The sequence below is a fragment of the Tachypleus tridentatus genome, chromosome 8 (assembly GCF_004210375.1).
Source record: "Tachypleus tridentatus isolate NWPU-2018 chromosome 8, ASM421037v1, whole genome shotgun sequence".
NCBI classification, from domain to species: domain Eukaryota; kingdom Metazoa; phylum Arthropoda; class Merostomata; order Xiphosura; family Limulidae; genus Tachypleus; species Tachypleus tridentatus.
In genome coordinates, this window is record NC_134832.1 from 106,965,820 (window position 1) to 106,992,203 (window position 26,384).

Here is a 26,384-nt window from a genome sequence, read left to right on the forward strand (position 1 = left end):
TTTTTGTATATTGATTGCGCCATGTTTAAGCAATGTACAATAATATATGCATCACTTTATAATATTTTATTTTATTTTAAATGCGTATTGGTAATATTTCATGTTGTTTTATGTAATTTAGTTCTAGTAATAATTTTAATGTATATTTTAATGATGATAAGTTACAAAAACCCAACTCTCTTATTTTGTAGAAATGTTTCATTGTTTTATTATATACAGTCGGATGTTAAACTTTCTCGCCAATTATCAGTTAAAGGCTTTTACTTGTACTTTTTTATAGTATTAATACATACTGTGTTATTGTTGCTGGGCTTAAAATTTTTCTATAGTAGGTGTCTGTGACTTGTTGGCGATAAATTCAAAGGTAAACGAACAGCACACTTTCCACTTGTTTTCAAAATAATATACAGATATATATTTGAAATTTTTAAAACTATGTACAACAAATTTTAACACCATAATGATAATAGGCATATCATAAACGCTATATATAGTTATTCCTTTCTTGTCAAAAATCCACTTAGGCTTATTCAGTTTCTTTAAAATTTCAGTTGACAAACAGAACTTCCTTTTTTTCTTTCTATTGCATTAGCAATCAGTGTATAATTTACTTACATCATTACTGAGTTACTGCAGTCGTATGCTTCTGTTTCAATAATCGTCTGTTCCTCGTACTTCAAATATTGTCTGTTCCTTTTATCTTAGTGCACTCAGGCTGGTTCAAATACTTTAGAACTTGTTTTGACGGAATAAACTATATTTGTTGTTTCTTTTGAAACTGTTAGATTCCCTCTAACATAGGAAACGTTAGGCCTATGTTAACCATTAGGCCATTCACTTCTACGGTAATTAATTTCACGCTAAACTTTTCCTTGACCGTAGCTTTGCTCTCTTCTGCTATTGTATTTGTCTACCTGTTGTTTCCTGCATATTTCATATTCTTTATATGTTTATTTCTAAATTTTCTGCTCACTATATTCATTCTTGATATCAAGGAGTTACAAGCACAACTTCCAATAATCGTCTGCTTTCAACTTTCTTATAATAGAAACAAAACTAAACAATAGTAAAATATTAATTCATAAAATAAACTAATTATTAATTTTACATTAAACAGTCCTTTATATCATGACATACACAGAATTATACAAATGTATTTGACATCTCAGAAACTGACATTTTCTGAACTTTACAAGAAATCTGTCATCGATTTCCCGTATATATTAGTCTTACACTAAAGTATTTGAAAATTAGTACACGAACAATCTATTGAGCTTTTCTTAACACAAATCTCTGTGGCATTGTATCTTTGTATTTTCCTGAAGTCGCTGGTGAAATTTTATTTCATTTTTCTTGAAGACGTGTTCAGAGGCTTTGTTTAGTAGAGTTAGTACTTTTTTAAGCATGAAATCCTAAGAGTTCCCAATTTATTCTCTGGAGTTTGAAGCAGCTGTTATTTGCTAGAAATATTCTTAGCTTTCTATTTTATTAAATAATCTGGGAATTTCTGGCAAGTGTTTGAAGTCGTTATATTCCACATATATTTAGTTTGATCAATCATACTCTCCAGGGACACAACGATGTGTCAGCGGACTTCCAACGCTAGAAACCGTGTTTCGATACCTGTGGTGGGCAAAACACAGATAGCCCATTGTGTAGCTTTGTGCTTAACTACAAACAAACTGACCAATCACTTTCCTTCCAGAGGAAGGATGAGCTAAATATACTATTCATGATATTCAGTGACGTTACCCATTTTGTAGAAATCCAAAACCATTCGCATACGTGGAGTCCATTACCATCACAGATCCTCCAGCACGTTTAATTATTGGCTCAAGGTGCTCCTTCTGCAACTTCATATTGGCTCTTTGGCGACCATACACACGCGCGTTTGGAACCCAAAACTGTTCCAAATACCAGAATACATGTTCTTTCGCAGGCGTTAGTCTCTCTGTTATATTCTATATTTATAGTAGTGGGCCTTTCTTTTTCTCACTCTCCCTTGAAGGCCACATTGCTGAAGAGTTCTTGAAGCTGTGCTACTTGAAGACAATTTATACGTGCGTGACTTGATAATGTCATCATAAAGGTTTTTCGCAATGTTTCTTCGGTTTTACAGTGAATTGATTTTTAGATATTTAACGCCTCTTTCAGTGAGCTTTATTATCCGTCTGTCCTCTAACTTAGCTGATATTATAAAACAGGGTTTTCTTGTACTTGTCCAATGTCACTTCGCAGTACTTGGTGAACAGATGTGGCATTTAACAATTTCTATCAAACTCTAACGACTATCATGTAAAGCTGTTAAAACTTCTATGTTCTGGTATTGCAACGGTAAAATCACACTCTACTCGCTGAATTGGGCGATATTTTTGAGGGGAAAAGAATATTATCCTTATATGCTTACATCTACAAAAATCAGAATGAGAAAATATTAAATGATTGCCTGTACTTTCTGTAAAAATGTAGCCAATGATAGTACTGTATTTAGGTTGAACATTTTGAACTATTAGAAAATGTACTTCACCACTTAACCATTTGTAACTATGTATACTGCTTTTCTCTTAAAATTTCTCAGCGGTAAGTCTGTGGAATTATTCCCTAAAAACCGAATTTCGAGATTGTGTAGCTTTGAACTTAGCTACAAACAAACAAACTTATACGCTGCATGTGAATTTTTTGTGTTTTTTTTAAGTTAAGTACAAAGCTACACAATAAATTATTTGTAATCTGCTCATCACGTGTATCGAAACACAGTTTCTAGCTTTGTAAGTCCGCAGACATACCACTGGGAGGCAGCATATGAAAGTCATAGATAAAGTGAAAAATCAGAAAATCGACTTCTCTTGCAAGCTGTTTTTTTCCAACATTTACAAAAAAATTTACTTTATATACAGAAAAACTCCAAACCACGAGAAAAATGAGGTGTTCTATATATATGGTTCTTATAATTACAATACATTAGTATATTATTTTAAAAGCTACGTCTATCAATCTTTCAACTAGTTAATGAAATGATAAAAAATCAGAAAAATGGAATCTGAATAACATCGCAGGTAAAGTAGAGAAACATTCAAATAAATATAGAGATATATTAAAACATCCCGAAGTTCTGATATAATTTGAAGAAAAGAGAAGAAAAACCTATATTAGAAACTAGGTTAAAGAAAACAAAGGTTTTAACACATTAAATAAATAATTATAGATCTGTCATACTCTGTTACGGTCACTGTCTTGTTTTTGCGCAATCTTACGTCCTAGTGTCTGATGTACTGTAAATAATTAATTTAATATATGTTGATTGACACGTGTTCCTATGAATGATTCGAGGCTTTACTTTTCCATAGGATATAAAATATCAGTGTTATGTAATATGTCGGTGAACTTACGTTACTAACCACTGGGTTGCGATACCCGTAGTGGAGACATCACAGATAGCTTTTTTGTGAAACTTCGTGCTTAATAACAATAAGCAAAACTTTTTTTTTCATTTTATTGTCATCCAGCAGTCATTATATAACTGTGGTATCACCGTAATTTTCTAAGAAAAATCGTTGCGGACAAAAAATAATAAACAGGAAAGAAAAAATATTCTTTGGGTTTAGAAAATAATAGATGATTGTGTTGCTTGTTGTGTGTATTTTCACTTTGTAATTGATAATTTTGTTTCAGAGTATATATATATATATATATAATAGCTTCTTTATTTGTTTTTTTGAATTTCGCGCAAAGCTACTCAAGGGCTATCTGCGTTAGCCGTCCCTAATTTAGCACTGTAAGACTAGAGGGAAGGCAGCTAGTCATCACCACCCACCGCCAACTCTTGGGCTACTCTTTTACCAACTAATAGTGGGATTGACCGTCACATTATAACGCCTCCACGGCTGAAAGGGCGATCATGTTTGGTGCGACGGGGATTCGAACCCGCGACTCTCAGATTACGAGTCGAAGGCCTTAACCCATCTGACCATCCTGGGCCCATTCAAACGGTTCCTTTACCATTCCTAGCATTGCATAATGTGCAAATTATTTTATACAAGTTTTGGAGAAAAACATATCGTTAAATGACAAGAAAGCTATGTGGGAGTCGCTACTGAGCTTGTAAGTAGGAACCAAACAAGATAAACGTGGATGTAGACATATAATTTTATCGGCTAATATTCACACAGAAACTAAGCTGTTTCGACTTTACATGGAAAATAAAATCACTAAATTACTGACTTCCCCACTTTGTCTACCAAAACCTTGATGTTTGAATAAAATATCAGCTTTCATCACTGAACATTTTCTTTAGTTAATTTTAGAATACTACTTTTATGACTATTTTATGATTAGAAATTCTGGTTCTATGTGTTTCATAGCGAGGAAGTCAATAATGTCGAAACGTTTTGCTCCACATAGAGCCTAGACAGTAGTGAATTACTGATCGCTGATAATAATTTAAAATTAGATAATACTGTACATTGGCGGTCTAGTAATATCTTACACTTACAAATATTTTAAATACCTTCAAGTTAATAATTAACCTAACATTATATATTGTCACGTAAACATTAACACTTTGTGTGTGGTTAACGATAGTTTGTTCTTTGGATTACTTACAAAAATAAACGAGAGATATCTTCGCTAATCTTTCCTAATGTTGGAGTGATAAATTAGATTAGAGAGTGCATGTGTGCTTTTTTATAGCAAAGCTACATCAGGCTATTTACTATGTCCATCGAAGGGACATTTTAGCGTTGAAAATCAAAAGCCTTACCGTTGCTTTACCTGAAGGCCATAGGGACAACAGCTAGTCAGTACTGCTCACTAACATCACCAACTCTTGGACTATTTTCGTCATGCCGAATTATGAGATTTGTCAGTTACGCCCCAAACAGTGAAACCCGTTTTTGTTTTTTTTTTACTTTATTTATACAGTAAATTTTCGAGCATTAAAGCAAAGCCACATCGGATTATCTACTGTGTCCACCGTAAAGACTCGAACCCTAGATTTTAAAATTGTAAATCAGTAGAGTTACCGTAGTCCCTCCGGCGGACATTTTCGAACGTAACAAAAGAGTGTTGAAATACATTGAACATATTTCAGTACATATTAAATGGCAACTTGCATAATGTGCCTCTACTTACATATGTATAAGTTTATACACGTGTACAAGCATTGCAGTGCATAAGCTATGAATAAAGAATTTCATTTGAGCAGTTCTTTTCTTTTCTTTTTTGCAGCTGTATCCTAATTAAACTTGATCTCATGAGCAATATTAAACTTACAATGAGTGCTAGGGATCATCATATTCGAAAGCTTAGCTGTTGCAGTACAACCAAATTTCATCATTAGTTTACATTCAGCAAGTCGCCCTTACTGCACGCTCTTCTCTATCATTCTACGCGTAAATTGCACTTTCACGTGATGAGCCATTTTCTTAAAAGCATATCACGTGATAAAGGGCGTTAACTGTTTCTATAATAAACTTAAAATGGTCTACGCCGCCTTTTATTTGTAATGTTGACGTGGGTGTTGAGTCTGTGGTCGGAAAAATCAAAACAAAAATAAGCAGTATAAAAGTTTATAGAATAAAATTACTAGTAATTAAAGACACTTGCATCTGTACGAAATTATCTTAACCTATTATAAGTTACATATTTGACAGTGCACTTTATAATGATGTCAAAATGCCAATCATTTCATTCATTCTATTCTATCCAACGAACTGCTTAAGAATTTACCATACCTTTTTATACAGAAGTCAATTATGAAAACAGGTTTGTTTGTTTTTAATGCACCTAGCATCTTATACAGCTTTTCATTACTCCAGTTAATCAGACTTTTCCTTATAATAATCAGTAAACGTCACAGTGGGACTTTATATTCTATTTCCATCGATAAGAAAATAGCTGTGAGTGTGAGCAGCATAAAGAAATTGCTACCGAAGAGGTTATCGAAAAATATTGACGTATTACGAAGACTTTCTTCTCCTTAATATTAATATTGTACAAAAACTTTAAATACTTGATTGGGTCAATTCCATACACCCTCACACACGTATGAAAATATTAAGCAAATACACCTCCTTTGTTTCAAGTAGCTAGAAGAGCTTTGGATTTTTGTTTTGTCGTAAAAATTGGTTTGGTTTATTTTGAATTTAGCGCAAAGCTGCACGGAGTTATTTGCACTAGCCATCCTTAATTTAGGAATCTAAGACGAGAGGAAAGCAGCTAGTCATCACTACCCACCTCCAACTCTTGGGTTACTCTTTTACCAATGAATAGGGAGTCTGACCGTCACATTATAACGCCCCCACGGCTGAAAGGGCGAGCATGATTGGTGTAATGTCGTAAAAGGCACCAGAGTTGCAATTCGCTGTTAAAGGGAATAAGATAAAAGTCCATTGTGTAGCTTTGTGGTTATCTACAAACAAACATACTGATATTATTCCAACCGTACATTTTCATTTCTCTCTATTAACATTTTCTAATGTTAAGCTGTTATCATATACGCAGGTACCAAAAAATTTAAGCTTAAAGATTATGCAAAATGGTTCATAAAATTACTTTTATCAAAAATATATTCTGTTCTATAAAGTTAAAAACTAACAACATCTCACAGTAACTGAACTTTTAAAGTTTTTTCGCCAAAATGTAAAACAGTTGTAACCTTGTATGTTAAAAAATAACAAGCGGCTTATTAAGCAATAGTTTTTAAATGAAGCAGAAAATTATGTAATTTGATCTGAACTGCTTTACATTTTAATTAACTTTACACATTTATATACAATGAAGTGAAATATATTTGTTACCATGTTTTTTCCCTTTTTTGTCGAAAATTCTTTTGTTGCGATTACGCGAATAATTACTTCGTACTACAGAAATTAGTCGATATTTCTGTACGTATTTCTAGAGAATAAACATTCTAAATAAGATGATTAACTAAAACTAGTATTTCTTTAGTTCTCTCCTTTGATGTGAAATTCTGAAAGCCTGTATTAATTTACCCGCAAGCTCCGAAGGTGTGACTATTTTAGTATTAACATGATTACTTTATGACAAAGCGTAAAGAAAGTTTCACTTTAGTATTGGAACAAAGTAATTGGTGTGTTAATTAAATAGTTTTATTTTTAACTTCCATTTAGATCTTTACTTAGAAAGTACAACAAGTGTTTATAGATAACGTAACAATAGTCACAATAACCTTATGACTATTCGAATTTTCCTAACGACATTCAGTTTTAATAAAGCCAAAGGACAGATATCCATACAAGTTCAAAATAACGTCTATGGGATTTTGAATCCATTTTACTTCACGATATAGTAACCTAAATTTAATAATGTAAATAATGTTATGACATTTCTTCGAATTCATTATTCGATACAAGTATTAGGGTGAAAAACAATTCATTAAAAAAAAGGTACAGAAGGCTGGCGACAAAACTTGAAACGAAAAAGAACCAAACAAGATAGGGATGAAAGTGGACATGCCACTTGATCCAGTTAATGATCACATAGCACACTAAGGTGTCATGAAGGCTCAGCATGGCCAAGCGTGTTAAGGCGTGCGACTCGTAATCTGAGGGTCGCGGGTTTGCATCTCCGTCGCGCCAAACATGCTTGCCCTTTCAGCCGTGGGGGCGTTATTACGTTACCGCCAATCCCACTATTCGTTGGCAAAAAAGAGTAGCCCAAGAGTTGGCGGTGGGTGGTGATGACTAGCTGCCTTCCCTCTAGTCTTACACTACTAAATTAGAGACGGCTAGAGCAGATAGCCCTCGAGTAGCTTTGTGCGAAATTCAAAAAACAAACAAACAGTGTCATGAAAATAACATCCCTACATTATTAGCTTCCCCACTTTGTCTATCGAAAGTTTGGTGTTTGAATAGAACCTCGACTTATATCATTACTCCTTTTCTGTAGTTAATTTTAGAATACTAATTTTGTAACTGTTTTACGATAGAGTAACACTTTAATGACTGGGTATTTTTGTTCTATTTGGTTTGCAGTGAGGAAGTCAGTAATGTATGGTTTTTATTATCCGTATAAAGTCGAGAAGGCTTAGTCTGCTATGAGATTATAAGCCGGATCAAGTGATATGTCCACTTCCATCCCTATCTTGTTTGATTCCTATTTTCTAGCGCAGTAGCCAGCCCTGCGTAGCTTTCTTATTCAGCGACTTTTTTCTTCTTTAAAACTTGTTTGTTTATTTTTTGTATAAGATGGGATACGTTGGTTATAGAGTGTATTCTGAAGATATCTAAATTTTGCATAGAGAACTGTTTTGCTTTAGCAATTAAAGTTACTGTTAAAACTGGACACACACTAGGGCTGATTGACAAAAATGATGACAAAAGGAATGAACAAAGCTGAGTTTTCGCTCATCGTCGCCTTTTGACTTAGGAACAGATAAAAAGCGGAATATATACCGAAGATAAAGCGACTCTGCGAGGTAGTTCTTCATGCATAGGTTTTGATGAACTGTAGAGAAAAAACTCTGTATGACATTTGTATTGGTTTGATACGGATTTTGTGCCATCCTTGCAGAGCGAGTGCTCATTAAATCTTCAATTATACAGCGGACGAACTGTTTAATGTCTCTGGTGAGAAACAACAGAGTTTTTTAACATATGTACATAAAGTTCTACGCAAAGTTTTCCCTCATATTTTTGTGAACCGGTAAAAGGTTTGATGTGGCTGAAAAAGAGCAATTGGAAAATTACTATAATTAAAACAGTCGACAGATATGGATTACAGAATTGAATAGATTGAAACAGTTTTTAATCAGGTTTAACATGAACGTCTTTGTAATATGGATGTTTGGTACAGCCAAGCCTATCTTGTAAACTCATTAGACCTGACGAAAGATGCAAGATCTTAATTAATCTTTATTATATAGAACTTTTATAAACGTCAAAATATCTAACAACCAAAAGCTCGTTATTAAAACATACATTCTTTTAATTAAATTTAGATAAAAAATATCAAGCGTAAACATTACTCGTGATTACATATTATAACAAAAATACCACAAACAGTTAACAGATAGTATTTTAACATCTCTTGTAACGCTATTTTCAAAAAATTGATGAAGATCGTTCTGTCAATAACAAACTTAGTAAAGAAAAACGAATCAATGCAGAAGAGTAGACTTCGCTGACAAATTTGAACACAATAGCATTACAATACTTTATTCCTCCAGTGGCACAGCGGTAAGTCTGTGGACTTACACCGCTAAAAACAGGGTTTCGATACCAGTGTTGAGCAGAGCGCAAATACCCCTTTGTGTAGCTTAGTGAGTAATAATGAAATAACAACAAAATTATAAGCAACTAGTCAGTTGCCACAGTTTTTGTAACTTAGATTAAACAAACTTAGAGCAAAATACCTCATAAAATAATATCTTCAGTGATTAATCTAAAAAAGGAATGAACTTATAAAATAACATCTTAACTGTTTTATTTAAGTTGATGTTTCGTAAACACAAAATGCTCTCTTGATTCATAAAAGCTCCTACAATAACACAGGTGGCCCGGCATGGCTAGGTGGGTTAAGGCGTGCGACTCGTAATATGAGGATCGCGGGTTCGCATCCACGGCGCACCAAACATGCTCGCCTTTTCAGCTGTGAGAGAGTTATCATGTGACGGTCAATCCCACTATTCGTTGGTAAAAGAGTAGCCCAAGAGATGGCGGTGGGTTGTGATGACTAGCTGCCTTCTGTCTAGTCTTACACTACTAAATTAGTGGTGTTTCTTTTAATATTCTCGCTATATATTTGCTAAATTAGGAACGGCAGATAGCCCTCGAGTAGCTTTGCGCGAAATTCAACAAAACAAACAAACAATAACGCAGGTTTGTATTTAACGTTTCCTTTCGTTATCTTAAAGAATAAGTGGTATAGAACTCAAAAGAAAGACAAAGAAGGGATCTGAAGAAAAATCGTCATTGGAGCTTAATATTCAATCATTTATGAAACTCAGTAAAACGTACGTTCCACGCGGTTTCATCTAAGCACTGTCACAGAAGTGTACAATATGGAACTTAGTTACCAAATAAAAGTAGAATATGATTTCGCCGTCTTGATTTGGAGTATTAACAATTCAAAATTGAACGTGAACCATACATCTGCTTAGCAAAGTACATTAGGTTATGTAAATATACAGCGGTGCTATTCTTCAAAAGAACAACATTTACAGAAGTTAGCTCTTCTTTTTGAGTCCCGTAATAATTTCTGTCACGAAAATTTCATAAACTTTCACCTCTGGGACAACGGTAAGTCTACGGATTTCCATCGCTACCATCAGGAGTTCGATTCCCCTCAGTGGATACAGCAGCAAGCACGATATGGCTTTGCTCTAAGAAAACATACTTACTGAAGTTCTTGTGTTTTTTTCTTCGTCTCTTATATTTTTAATGTTGTGTTCAGTTTCGAACATTTTTGAAGAACAACGATGTTATAAATGTATTTCAGGTTGGTGTTTGTGTTAAAGACAGTTTTTGAACGTGTAAACTGCTGAGCTGAAAGAAATGATTTTGATAGCTAGAACGCATCGCAGGTTAAAGTTCCACTTAGTAATCTTACTTACAAGAGGTTAAGTAAACGTTAAACACCACTATGATACAGAAGTTGAGTACGTTATTTTAAAACGATTCTCTAGCCTCTCATGTCGTTACAATCCGTATCACCACATTCCGTAATACTTTAACAGACGATCGCGAATTTTTCAAAATAGCCTTGCAGCGAAGTTGAAAATGTTCCGCTAAAAGGCTTTCATATCTAAAACATACCTCTCTTACTTACTCTTTTTTAAAATAACATATCTAGTTCAGAGAGACGACAGTTTGGTTGCACAGAAATTCATAGGCGCTACTTCTGACTGAGTTGATATGTCGTAGAAACAGTATCTGAACACGTGATTTGTATTGGTTTTCCAGAAAAGCTCCTTCTTAATTTTGTTATATAGTATTTTCTGGGGCACATGGACAGCTTTTGCTATTGCCTTCTGTATTTGTAGGTTTTTACATGTTATGAGCTGCATCACTTGAGTACAGTTTGTGGCAGGTCTCTTTCTGAGTGGTCCTATTGTCCCAAATTAATGAATATTACATTGTTTTACATTGCCATCTAGCAAAATAAATATTTTCTTTTTGAAGATTCTAAATCTCCGACATGAACACATCTTTATGATATGGTGGTATGGTACTTTGCACTAAAAAGGGCTACATTTGTAATGGCATTACATTCCCTACGTAATAATGCCAAACAATCTGAAAATAAAGTTCCGATACATTCCGTTCCACCACGACTTTACACTACCTGTAGCTGTAACGTGACTTGTTAATTTTTATCTTGAAAAATATTGTAACATAAAATACTTAACTTCGTCTATTTTTGTAGGTTTTGCAAACAAAAATGCATCACACATAAATTAATTAACACTAAGACAGTTCGTTATATTTACTGTAGAGACATACATTAAATCCGGCCCGGCATAGCCAGGTGGAGGGTCGTAGACTCGAATCCCCTTCACTTCAAACATGCTCGCCCTTTCAGCTGTGGGGGCATTATAATTTGACGGTCAATCCCCTTATTCGTTGGTAAGAGAGTAGCCCAAGAGTTGGAGATAAGTGGTGATGACTAGCTGCTTTTCCTCGAGTCTTATACTGCTAAATCAGAGACAGCTAGCGCAGATAAGCCTCGTGTAGCTTTGAGCAAAATTCAAAACAAATTAAATCAAACACACACTAAATCCAACTACAATAGAAAAATTGATGGGGATTGGAGGTGGCTTTCACTTTCTTACCGTTAGGTGTGTGCATGTGTGTTTCCTTACAGCAAAGCCACATCGGGCTATCTTGTGAGTCCACCGAGAGAAATCGAACATCTGATTTTATCGTTCTAAATCCGTAGGCTTACCACTATACCAGACGAGAATCCGTTAGGAGGTATCAAAAATCATAAGTCATGGAGCTTCTACTTCCAGGCGCAATAAACATATAAACTTTTAACTTTGTATGAGTGTTAAAACCATAAAAGTTTCTCTTGAAATGTTAATGTTTGTATTATCAGTATGCTAAGCTGAAATATAATTAATTTAAAAAAAAACGCATCTCTTCAACTGCAGAGGGATTGCACTAAATAACCCAAAACTTTATTCATGTTAAAATATTAATGATGTAATAACTGTAAGGAAGTCGTGTGTTTGTTGGGCTTATTTTTCTTTGGTTATTGAAGTCCCTTGCAAACTTCTCAAGGGTTTTTGGTGCTAACTGTTACTTACTTATATGTGATAGACTAGAGAGAAGGCAGCTAGTAGACACCACCTACCGCCAATTCTACCGTAATATTTACCAAAAAAAAAAAAAAGTATATTTATCGTTATAATTTCATTTCCCCTGTTTGAAAGCGGTAATTCTTTGGACTTACAATGCTAAAATCAGTGGTTCGATTCCCCTCGGTGGATACAGCAGATGGCCTGATTTAGCTTTGCTGTAACAAAATAAACACCTACACAATTTGATAATATAACACCCTTAAGGGTCAAAGGACGAGCATATTCTGTATGGAGCTTCGAACTCGCGATCCAAGGATTACGTGTCGAACGCCCTAATCAACAGGCCACGTTTGTTGGAATATTGGAGTTTGTTATCATCAAACAGCATCACAGCATAAATCTAATAAAACGTAAAGGCTTATCCTCGTGAGACGCTGTTGATTTGATGTACGACAAATGTAATTTGTTAACCATCACTACTTCCCCCTTAGTTACCATGTACAGAATGTACATAAAAAACAAAATATCTTACCATAGAACATGTACCACGATTTTTAACATTAAATCTTGATGAATTATTAACATTTAGGTATAAATTAAGATAAAAGTAATAGAAAACAATTTCAGAAACACAACGTCTCCAAATGCTTTGTCTTAATGTGCTATATTAACTTACCAAGTCTATACGTTTGGAAAACTAATTTTACGTGTATATTATTTATGGTTTCTTCCTCTTTTTGTTCGTTTTTAATTGTTTGCAGAATACTGGTATAGTTCTAAAGAGGCTTTTTTGGTTAGTATAGTTTTTCGAGCGTCTCATGGATATATAATATCATTATTTTTACGTATGTTGTATGTGGTTATTGTATAGAAACAAGTTCAACATTACAGATACTTTTCAATTTTACATGGAACCACCTTTAATGAAATTACTGAAATACTTGGCAATATTCAGCATGGTAAAAACAGATAGATGTGGCTCACCAGAAGTGAAACATGTATAAGTTTCTTATATGTGATAACTATTGTGGACGTTCTAGCTAGAACTATATTTTGTTTACATGGATACGTTTGTTTAAAATTAACCAAGGTAATTTTCTATGGTTTTAATTTTGTAGTTCTAATGCAAATTCTAAGGTTAAATGTTCTTGCTAATTAGAAATATGAGACTAAGTGCTAAAGTAATTAAAACATCAAGACATGTGCATGTTGAAGAGTCCAGCAACAGAGCCGAAGGATCACAAAATATAAAAAATTCATTTATTATCTTCTAAAAAGAGCATTCTAGATTTGTAATTAAGCTACAAAAAGGGCTATCTTCCCACCACGGGGGATCGAAAGCTGGTTTCTAGCAGAATAAGTACGTAGGCATACCACTGTTTCACTGGGGGGGAGCGTAATATTAAAATAAACACACTGCTTATTTTTAATAAGATTTTCTTCTGGTTTCTAACACTGCTGTAATAAGATTTTGTGATTAAAAATTTAATATTATTTACCATAACACTGAGTAAATGTGTTTGTTTGTTTGTTGTTAAATACAAAGCTTACTAGGGGATACTTATGAGGCTCATCACTGAGCCACTGGGTATATTTGTGGATGGACAAAAAAACAACATATACCTAGTTTAAATACGTTTATTGAAACACTTATTCGTAGCTTTTGAAACCACATATGTTTGGTTTGGTTTGTTTAGAATTTCGCTCAAAGCTACACGAGGACTATCTGCACTAGCCGTCCCTAATTTAGCAGTGTAAGGCTAGATGGAAGGCTGCTAGTCATTATTTAATTTTTTTTAAAGATAGACCTAAGTCTCTTTTTTTCACAAAATAAATAAATGTGTGAAGTACAAAGATTTTTTCCGTTGGTGTACTCTGTCTCTTACTGAAATATAGCAAAGGTGAACGAATTTCTTATAAATGGTTTTTATTGGTACCATCTTATGGTCAGTGAAGGATTTAACAAACTTCCATAAGTATACTATAGTTATTATATTATTGTTTACATGATTCATGCTCTGAATGTCAATTTCAATTGAAGAAATCATCTTTCCTTTAGTTAAATTGTAGACGTAAGTTCTGTATTCAATTCAAATAAAGTATTTTTCGGTTTAGGGGTTTTGTGATGATTTACTGAAATACGAGTTTCATTGGGAGCGACAAGGCTCAACAACGCTTTCGAAACAAATCCTCGAGTATAAAAGAACATTTCAGAACCATGATGGACACATAACTTAGATATTGTACTACACGTTGGTTTTAAACGGTAATGCCAGAGGCTCCTAAGAGATTCAAGCATATCCATCCCTAATTTAAAACCAGATGGAGAGGGTAGTAATTCTATAGCATTTGAAGTCCATCACAAAGCTACATAGACTGTTACAACTATAAAGGGAAAAAATGTTTAAGATAATTAAAAAATAATTGGATTCAACGGATCTTTGTATTGATGAAAGTATAAAGAATTGTTTGTTTGTTTCTGAATTTTGCACAAAGATACACGAGGGCTATCTGCGCCAGCCGTCCCTAATGTAGTAGTGTAAGACTAGGGAGAAGGCAGCTAGTCAATACCACCCACCGCCAACTCTTGGGCTACTCTTTTACCAAAGAATAGTGGGATTGACCGTCACATAATAACGCCCTCACGGCTTAAAGGGCTAGCATGTTTGGTGTGATGTTGATTCGAACCCGTGATCCTCAGATTACGAGTCGAACGCCTTAACCCACCTGGCCATGCAGGGCCAAACGTTCGTTAAAACTTAGTTTGAACTTAAAGAAAGTTATATATTTTTTTTAGTATTTTATTTTATTGTTGTTGTTAACACCAAACAACTTTATATTGCCCTTCATGCTCTGAAAAGTAGATTGAGCTTTCTCACATAACTTGAAAATACATGACCAATAATAATGCCTTGAGCAAGGCGCTTCCATCTTAGCAGTTTGGTTGTAACATTGCTAATTTTAAATCTTTGTCTTTATATCAAAGAGACAATATTCCATTATCAAATTTTTTTCACACATTATTCTTTAGATTTTACATAACTTACTTAACATAATTATTTAAAGTTAATAATATTTATTAGTTAGTTAACTATCACCACTAGATTCCATCTACGAACATAGGGCAGCAATCGCTTGCGGATTCTTCACAAATGTTTAAAGTGAGTAGGCTCTTAGCCCACTGCACCGAGCCTTCCCTAATTTAGCAGTGTAAGACTAGAGGGAAGGCAGCTAGTCATCACCACCCACCGCCAACTCTTGGGCTACTCTTTTATCAATGAATAATAGGATTGACCGTCACATTATAACGCCCCCACGGCTGGGAGGGCGAGCATGTTTGACGCGACGCGGGCGGGAACCCGCGACCCTCGAATTACGAGTCGCACGCCTTACGCGCTAGGCCATGCCAGGACCAATAATATTTATTATATCATTTAAATTGAACAGATAATACAAAGTATGGTTCGATTAATTTTAAAAAAATATATTAATTTTTTCTTAACTTTTTGCTAAAGCTATTTGGTTGGACACTTGTTTTTGAATTTCGCACAAAGTACACGAAGGCTAGTAGTTAAAAATTCGTTGAAAAACGGAAAAACATATTCCAGTGTAATATTATTTAAAGCCAAATTGTGATAAATTGTTTAATTAATAACAGCAGAAGATAATTACTTGTTTGTTTTTTAATCTCGCGAAAAGCTACACGAGAGTTATCTGCACTAGCCATCCCTAATTTCGCATCGTAAGATTAAGTAGGAGAAAGGCTATCCACCCCCAACTCTTGTGCTGCTCTTTTACCAACGAATAGTAGGACTGACCATATATAATAACGTTCCTACGGTTAAAAGGGCGAGTATGTTTAGTGGGAGAGGGATCTAAGCTCGTGACTCTTTGATAGTGATTCAAGTGCCCTAGCCACATGACTATGCGGTGCTAAATATTTGTTTAGTAACGTTTGCTTTGTAATAAAAGTAATTTTAAGAGACACAAAAAATTAAAACAAGGTCTTCTCAATAATGTAAATAACTTAACATCTGAAACGTCTGATATCTTACGTGCTATTATACGTTATGCCAGACATTGATTAAAGTGGTATCTAGTAAATGTACGGTGTTAAGTATTTTTTTAACTGAAAAATTCATACTCATCACTAGTGCTTATGTTTGGTTGTACTTCATGAGGTATTAACCTTAGGTTCTATGAAATGAGATTTCTAGCCAACTGTCAGAAATTAGAGTACGTTAAAAATATTTTGAATATACAAAGGAGAAAGTCACATAACAATTACAACCCAAATATTGTCGCGGTGAAACGTATTACTTACGAACTACATTTTGATATTGTTTGTCGCTTTTAAAAAGGCCAGGTAAGAAGACTTTTCGAGAAACAAAAAGGATTCTTACACTCGGAGCACAAAGATATATTCCAGTCGGAAATATCCCCCACTTGGGTAAAAATAAGTTTCAGACTTATAGTGCTAAAATCCTGGATTTAATTCCTAAAGGTTGAGAAAGTGCAATCCCTTCCCCAGTGGTACAGCGGATCCAGGTTTCGATAATCATGGTGGGTAGAGCACTGGCATCTCATTGTGTAGCTTAATTACAAACAAGCAAACAGACAGAGTGTTGGTAGTTGTTTAACTGTGCGCTAAAACAAACACAAGCAAACGAACTTTGATTTAGAATTTGCAAGATGGTATTATCCCTTCTACTTCGAGGCATCGGGAAAAAAATGAAAATGCATGAACACAAGGTTAGCGGTAAAGAATTTTTCGTTTTCCAGCAACAGTACACATCGTAATCAAGAATGACTTATGTTTATAAAGGTTAAGTCAATCAAGCATACATAGGTTTCTTTCACGACGTATTCGTTCAACCGTCGCAGCCCTCAAGCGGCTGTAGAATAAAATGACAATTCATGGTATTCCATACGAAAACAAGGCGGTAAAGTCACAGAATACACCAACTGTAGCATTCTGTAAAATCACGGAATACATCAACTGTGGCATTCTGTACCGAAACGGTTGTAAGAAAACTGTTATCCTGATATACTCTATGAGTTATTGAAAGCAAATATTTTGAAAATATTGGCCTAACAGCTACACATTTCACAATAATTGGTTTGCTTGCTTTAGTGCAAGCCATACAATGAAGTATTTCTGCTTCGGCTACAGCGGAAATTGAGCCTCGATCTTAAGCAGTGTGAATCCCTGATCTTGCAGCTGTTTTATATGAGTCATCAGATACAGTATGAAAAGATGTTGCAACCTGGACTGTAATGATGTGTTGAAACCTCAAAATCGTTTTAATCTAATGTATTAAGCTTCTGTATTATGTGCCATACATACACTTTATCCAGAAAATTACTCAAAAGAGAATTACTTACTTATTTGACAAAACATGAGTAATTAAATTATAAGGACCTTGTTTACAAGTTTCAAGATTACGTGGAATATCTTGACAAAATTATTCACTTTATTTACGATAATAAACCAGATAATCTACACCAAAGCAGACACAAGAGGGTAAAAAATGAGTCGTTTTCATTGGTAACTTACTTAACTGTCTCCCAGTTTATTAATTAGCCACTCATCTAGATAAATATATATTGAAGAATTATTTTCTTTGTTTTGTTGTTTTTACTTCCTTGTACACTGCTTAATCAATCCTATCCACAGGCATGCTTTTATACCGGGAGTAACTGAAACTTTATAAGAACAATGTTCGAGGTCCTATCCTGTCTTTGGAACAATTTCGATTCAACTATCAACTCAGCTCAGCCCGATGTTTCTGGTTGCATATTATTGTTCAGAACTGCAGCCCTTCTATTCCAGTGACATTAGGCTATACATCTTGACAAACATCCTACAGACCCTCCATTATATGTGAGCATCTGTCTCCAAGAACAAGTTTAAGTATACCAAGAGCAGAAGAGGCAAGCTGAATTAGGATATTTAATAGATAAGTGGTCAAATCTATGATTACAGTGTCTTCGATCATGTTTCTTCTGAGAACTGTTCCTGATTTCTGAGAGTGATTAAACTTGAAGACTGTTAACATTTGACTTGTGAGCTTTGTTTATTGTTTTGTTAAAAACACCAAAAGATTTACTGGCTTCATCGCAATGGATTTTTTAGGATTTATCTTCTCTAAACAAAGTCTTTATATTACGGATGAGGCCATAAATATTTTTTTTCATGAAGATTTTTTGTAAATAAGCCTGCAACGATAAGTCAGTAGGTGGTGATAGAACATTATCAAATCATCGGAAGTTTGCCATAAACCAAATACGTAAGGTGCTAGACGTGTCACGCGTGGCGCCAGGGTTCTTAGATGTGGCGACAATACCTACACTGTATTATAATATACAAATCATACGCATAATGTGTGACTAATCATTTTAGCCTGTTTCTCCTTCTTGAAATTTTTATAACATTTTCAATTACAATTACTCGCACTCAAAATCGCCTAAACTTAATTGCAAAGTATCTTAACAGTTATAATTGATATATAAACATTTAAAACATAGCAAACAAATACTGAAGAAACTTTTTGAACAATATAAAATAATAAAATATTTTAAAGAATAAACAATTTTTGAAATAATTATATTAAGCAGCTACAAAGCAGTAGTATTTCAAGTACCAAAATATTTAGTGTTGAAACTTTTAAAAGTGAAAATAGCTTAAATAACATTTTCTTACTAATTTATATGTTCATATGTTTCAGTATTTTTCGACAAAACATTTCTGTGTCTTTTTATTTATACATATTTGAACACAAAGTCAAACATTTCAAAATATATGTAGCTAGAAGCATGAATATAAACAACAGTAAATGTGTAAATTATAATGATATGAATATATTGTAAGAAATATTTGCATATTTTCATTGCTTTAGAGCCAGATCCAAAATCAATAGCGTAAAGATATCTTTCTTTTTTGTTGTTAAGGTAATATTATTCATGATATTCTTGTAAAATGTCACAGAGTAATATTATGAGATATATCGTGGGTTTATCTTTCTGAAGTCAAAAATAAATTTAAAAAGGCAGACTTTTTCATGTTTACGTGTATGAAATTCTGTAATAATTGAAATTAAAATATCCTATATTTGTTCACCTAAAAAGTTTTGGAAAAACTCAGCAATTGTTTGAGAAGCTAGTAGACCTTAAACTTTACCACACTTCTGTGATAATGTAAAGCGAATAGCCATCACAAACTATCTTTCTCACTGCATTATTATCTGTTTATGTTGGGATAAAAGAGATTTTTATCTTTATGATAAAACATAGCATACGATAGCAAATAGAATGATAGTTAAAAATAGAAGGACAACAATGAAAACACCCAATATCACCAAATGAAATGTCGTTATTGTTAAAGTTTACCTGAGTCTGTACCAAAGTATAGCGTACTTTGAATTTTATAAGTCAGTAATTTATGTAAGTAAATGCATACAATGTTAGATAGGAGTTTACATTTCCTTGACTTTGTTGGTATAAATTGCAGAGCTGTAAAGTAAGACTATTTCGTTTATTACTTTACGTTATAGCAGTAAAAAATAAGATTCCGTCTACATTGCGTGCTTGTATGCCCAGACTGTCTCCTTTATAGTAAAATGTGTGTTAATAATTTTAATACAGTATCTCCTAAAATAAATAAAAACGTTAAAAAAAAGAATAAATACTCCAACAGGTCCAGCACGGCTAGATTGCCAGAACGATCGACTTGCAATTTGAAGGTCGCGAGTCTAATCCCCATTATACTAAATACGTTAACCCTGTCAGCCATGGAGACGTTATAATGTAACGGTCAATCCCACTATTCTTTGGTAAAAAAAGTAGCTCAAGAGGTAGCTTTAGGTGGTGATAACTAGCTGCCTGTCCTCTAGTCTTACACTGCTAAATTAGTGAAGGCTAGCGCAGATAGCTCTCGTGTAGCTTTTCACAAAAATAAAAAAAAACAAATTCCACCAAAGTTTCTCTTATATTTTACACCGCTGCCCTTAACAAATAAATTGTTCCGTCTTGAGTTTTATCTTATTATTTGGGCCCGGCATGGCCAAACGTGTTAAGGCGTGCGACTCGTAATCAGATGTTTAGCAAAAAATAAACTGAACACCAAAATGAGAAGGAAACAATTAGACAGAGATGTAATAAAAAGTATCTTTTCTTGACTATCTGACTGGATTGTCGTTTATTTGACTGCTGGGGTAAAAATGCTTTCCAAAAACTTCTACTCAGGACAAGGATAGCCTAAACCGTGCAACTCATATAAAAATATCCTGGTGCGATATCTCACGGTCCATGAAATGCTTAATCAAAGACTGTTCCAACTGACATATTCAGAGGAGAGAACTCTCTAACCCATCCAATTTGTCCAAATATTTATGTCAGCTCTTGAGATAAAGTTGCTTCGCCTCAGAAAGTAGACAAATACACAGAATCAAAATGGTACAGACTTCTACAGTATGGCCGCTGATGAACGTTGCCTTTACCTAAGCAAAACCATAGATCATGTTTGTAACGTTTGAAATCTAGTTAAGAAAAAGGTATAACCACGTACGGAAAATCTTTATAAAATTTTAGAAGATTACGTCAGTGAATTTCCCTACAGATATACTCTAAACTAATTATGGAAGTGTGTAACTATCGGTTATTTTAACTTTTATATATGTAACACTTTTATATGCATTCAGTATCAGATATCACACACAATATACATAACATAATTTTCCTCTTACTTCTGATCGCTTAGTATTGGGAATAAAATATGCTACATGCTCGTGAATAGTCCACCTTCATTAAGTTAATGGAACCAGTTGTTTGTTATTCTTGTTACTTTTCAACTATGCTAAACTTAGTGTACTATATCGCATACTGTCGCAAATATGTTTGCAATAGTTCAGAGAATGGAACTGGTTTTCTACTTTTCAATTCACTTTTCTCTGTTATCGTGTATTTTAAAACGAATATTATTCACATTAGTTCATGTACGATGGTGGAACACTTGGAAATTTCTACACCAGACTGAGAAAGCTTGATAACCACGTATTGTTCAATCTTTTATACATACATATATACGGGGTGTATTTAGTAATAAGCGTGTACTAAATTGATTTAGTTGAAAAGACCCTTAAACTGTAAAAATAATTGGTTCAGTAATTCATAGCTTTAGCGCGAGCAATCTTCTTCTACTTTAATAAGACCAACTACCCTCAAAACATGACAACGTTATGAAAAACTTCGAAAAAGAGATGAACTAATGAACACTTCTATATATCATTGAATCATCCAAGATAAGCACGTCTGTAAAATGGATGAGCTGTCCTCATTTTGAAGTAAGGTAAATCTTCACCTTACACTATAACATGTTCCGAAAATAGGGTTGCGCTTTCACTGTGGAAATATTCACCATAGTAAACATGAATATGGTTTTGTATGCTAAAGTGTATATTTGTTAGAAGCAGTGGAAAAAAAAAACATTGATTGTCTACTATATAGTTGATGATGAACAACATATACAATGTTATAAAATATATGAAGTATTTTTCTATATATGTATATTCGAGTTTTTTTACCTTGTTTGGTTTTGCTCCATCGTCTTCTTTAATAAACAAATGGCTTGACATGTATAAGGAGAATCAGTTAGAGATCACTTTCTCGAAGAAATAAGATAAAAATAAAATTTGACAACTTGAAATAAGAAATTATTTCAAATATTTATATCGTAAGGCGCGCGAATCGTAATCCGAGGGTCGCGGGTTCGCGCCCGCGTCGCGCCAAACATGTTCGCCCTCCCAGTCGTGGGGGCGTTATAATGTTACAGCCAATTCCACTTTTCGTTGGTAAAAGAGTAGCCCAAGAGTTGGCGGTGGGTGGTGAGGACTAGCTGCCTTCCCTCTAGTCTTACACTGCTAAATTAGGGACGGCTAACACAGATAGCCCTCGAGTAGCTTTGTGCGAAATTCCAAAACAAACAAACAATGTTACACTTGACGAATATATATATATGCATATTATATGTACGCACATTCACTGATATTTCTTTATATTTATGTCTCGTTAAAAATTTATCATTACACCACTTTCATTTTTTAAAATATCTGTAATCATCAGTTCCTGTTTATTAACACAGACGGAAAGGAGATGCTTTGTCGCAACTTCCTGCTCTATACGAGCATTACAGTCATCGTTAAAGTGTGTCGTCATTTCCTGCGAAAGAACGTGAGAGGGTATGTCGCTACCGTTTCTTGGGTTAGGTAAGCGCTACTGCTAACATAAATCCTGAACGTCACTTACTCATTTCACTATAGTTCTGAGGGTCTGATGAAAGAAATAAGCGATGATGAAAATCAACGAACGACAGAAAGCTTAGGACCATTTCTAGAGAAAACAATATTCGTATCACGCGAGCCACGAAAGAACTCATAACTGGAAAATCTAACATTATGCCATCAGTGATAGAGACATAAATGTCGTGTGGTCATGAAATACATTTATCAGAGAAGACTTCTCATAGGCGTTCTTATCAGTTCTACATTTAGATATACGGCAAGGGAGAGGTTATCATAATTGGCTTTCCTCTTAACGGAGGCGTTTATAGGTAGTGCAGAAAATATTAGTTGCTGCAAGTGTAGAAGTTTGACATTGCATAGGCTCGTAAAGTCATAAGTCATTAAGATTTCCTAATGAGACAGAGTGTAGTTTTAGACTAACCTTTCTACATCCATATGTGAATGATAAAAATATCATTTCATATGGATAGCCTTATCAAGACTAAATTCGGTTTTGTTTATATTCGTTGATTTTATCACAGTCAATATGTTCAAATTATAGTGGTCATTCTAAAATTAATATTCAGGCAAAATAAACGTAAAAGCTAAATCTACACAGATATCATCACAAGTAAATTTTAATGAATCTAAAGACAAAATAAGCGTACACTGATCATTAGAATTTATTTTACTCATAAGATAGACATTGATGGATTTTAATAATTGCCGATTCTGGTAAAAGTCAGTGCAAGATATATTAACCTAAAGTGTATTGGATATTATTCAACCTTCATAGAACAAATGTACAACAGTATTCACAACATTAGCGGATCTTTGGCACTATTTTACTCTCACAATCGATAGATCACAATTGTCTCATATGTTAAAGTTCAAAAATCATCTTTATATATATAGCAGTTCTTAACTACTGACAAAACTGAATAAAGAATAAAAGTCAGCCTTTACTTTATTAAACACATAAAGCAGCAGAAATTATTAATTTATTAAACTCTATCAACTTAAGGTGGCCATACTTTGTAAACCATATTCCGGAATACTTGTATAATGAATTTCTACCTGTACTCACAATAAATCCAAATGTAGCCAGTGCTGGAGAGACTTGATATGCAAATGCCCGTTGTATTTTTCTCATGAATTTATAAGTTTTAGAATTTTGTCATAGAAAAAACAAAACAAGATATTTTATGATATATTTAATGTTGTAGCCATGGCGGCTGCACAAGTGTTATCACTTGGCAATACTATACTCTAGATAATAATAACTAGACAAATGTTACTTTCTGAAGTGTATCTGCTACATACTAAATAAGAAATGAAATGTAAGGATGTTTCAGGATCTTTTTTTTTTATAACCGAGGAAGTTTTCGAGGATATTTTCCCCGAAGGACAACATTCCTTTACTAGAGACTGCCGCCGGAAACCGAGAAAATGTGGTTATCCTTTATTAACTATGTTTCAGAACAGTAAGTAAAACCCAATTATCTGTAGTCTGACGTTCCATAAACTGGAAAGCCAGTAGTTAAAATGAAGTTAAGTATCTTTGAATGTAGGATGTTTTCGCTGTAGCATCTTTACACTTCGATCATTAAAAAAAAGACTTTGCTAAAAGTTCTCGCCGAAAATAATATAGTGTTAAAATACACTACATGCCAAACCTCAAATTACAGACTTCTCTATATAACGTTCTATACCAATTGAGGTCCACATATTGTATGATTTGTTTGTTTTGAATATTTCTCGCAAAGCTACAAGAGAGTTATTTGTGCTAGTCGTCTCTTATTTAACAGTGTAAGACTATAGGGATGACATCTAGTCATCACCACCCACCATTAATTCTTGGACTACTCTTTTACCAATCATAGTGGGATTAATGGTCATATTACAATTCCCTCCACGGCTTAAAATGGTGGCGGGCTTGAATCACCGTCGCACCAAACATGATTGCCCTTCCAGCCGTGAGGACGTTATTATTTATAGTCAATCCCAGTATTCTTTGGTAAAAGAGTAGCCAAAGAGATGACGGTGTGTAATGATGATTAACTGCCTTCACTCTAGTCTTACCCTGCTAAATTATGGACAGCTAGCGGAGATAGCCTTCGAGTAGCTTTATGTGAAATTCAAAAAACAAACAAACTCTTTTGACTCACTCGTCCCGCAACTGCAGGGGCTGCGGTAGCATACTACGCCACTGAGCATATTATTAGAAATTTTACAAAAAAGAAAGTCATTGGTCTACAAGGTATTTGATGCATACATATTTTATACGACATTTTAAAAAGCCTATGGGATGTGGAAGGTACTTCAAGGGCTGAAAAGTCCAGAAGTCACAAATCTTTGAAGTAAATAACTGACATAAGCCACAGTTCCCTTCATTATGTAACGAATAAAAATTCCAATCAATGCATTACGTAATGAATCATTTTCATTAAGTGAAGACTGAAATCATAGTCTGCTCCGTTAAGCAACAACAAAAAAAGCCACAACCTTCTTCTCGGATTAATAAACGATAGTGTGTGTGTGCATTTTCTTACAACAAAACCATTTCGAGCTATCTGCTACGTCCACCAAGGTGAATCGAAACCCTGATTTTAGCGTTGTAAATTTGTAAACTTATCGCTATCCCAGCGAGAGACAATAAATGATAGAAATAGCAGACTGACCCAAACACGTATACAGGCTAGAGCATGGGGCTCCCAGACCGGGATATGTGGACACTTAGGTGGTATAATTCCAAATCCCATCTACATATAAAAGATACTTGTGAAAACAGCATTTACGATAATTACAGTAAATAATGTACTTTTAAGAAGAAAGAAATAGTTTAAAATAGCCCTGGTAAAAGTATATTATTCAGTTTTTATGAATTAATTGTCTAGAGTCGTATGACTAATATTAGGGGAACAGTGAATCGCGAACATCTCTCAAATTCTCTAAATAGCAATATAGCAAGCTATATCTGTCAGAGGTGGATCCCCTCTCGTAACAGTAATGACGCAGCTATAGTACAAATATTGCATATTGTCGAGTGTGACACATTATACAATATCACATGATACGATACCATCTTGATAAAGATAACTCTAGGTACCTTGTTTTGTTTGTTTGTTTTTTGGAATTTCGCACAAAGCTACTCGAGGGCTATCTGTGCTAGCCGTCCCTAATTTAGCAGTGTAAGACTAGAGGGAAGGCAGCTAGTCATCACTACCCACCGCCAACTCTTGGGCTCCTCTTTTACCAACGAATAGTGGGATTCACCGTCACATTATAACGCCCCTACGGCTGGGAGGGCGAGCATATTTGGCGCGACGCGGGCGCGAACCCGCGACCCTCGGATTATGAGTCGCACTCCTTACGCGCTTGGCCATGCCAGGCCTCTCTAGGTACCAAAAATGTTGCATTATTTTATTGTTTATATATATATATATAAACCTATAACAAGAAGTTCCTGAAACGTTCTACACACTCTATTACATTCAAACGGTTTGTTTTATTTATTTTTTCGAATTTCGCGCAAAGCTTCACGAGAGCTATCTGCGTTAGGCGTTCCTAATTTAGCAGTGTAACACTAGAGAGAAGGCAGCTAGTCATCACCACCCACCGCCAACACTTGGGCTACTCTTTTACCAAAGAATAGTGGGATTGACCGTCACATTATAACGCCTCCACGGCTGAAAGGGCGATCATGTCATGTTGGTACGACGGGGATTCGAACCCGCGACTTTCAGATTACTAGTCGAACACCTTAACCTAACTGACCATCCTGGACCCATTCAAACGGTTCCTTTACCATTCCTAGCATTGCATAATGTGCAAATTAGTTTATA

At 34.5% G+C, this 26,384-nt stretch overlaps 1 protein-coding gene across 4 annotated transcripts in view; it reads left to right on the top strand.

Moving 5' to 3' along the window:
• The window catches only part of LOC143223151 (potassium voltage-gated channel protein Shaw-like), a 162,928-nt gene that overhangs the window by 80,106 nt on the left and 56,438 nt on the right, over window positions 1-26,384 (top strand). The gene's annotated exons all lie outside the window — the stretch shown is intronic.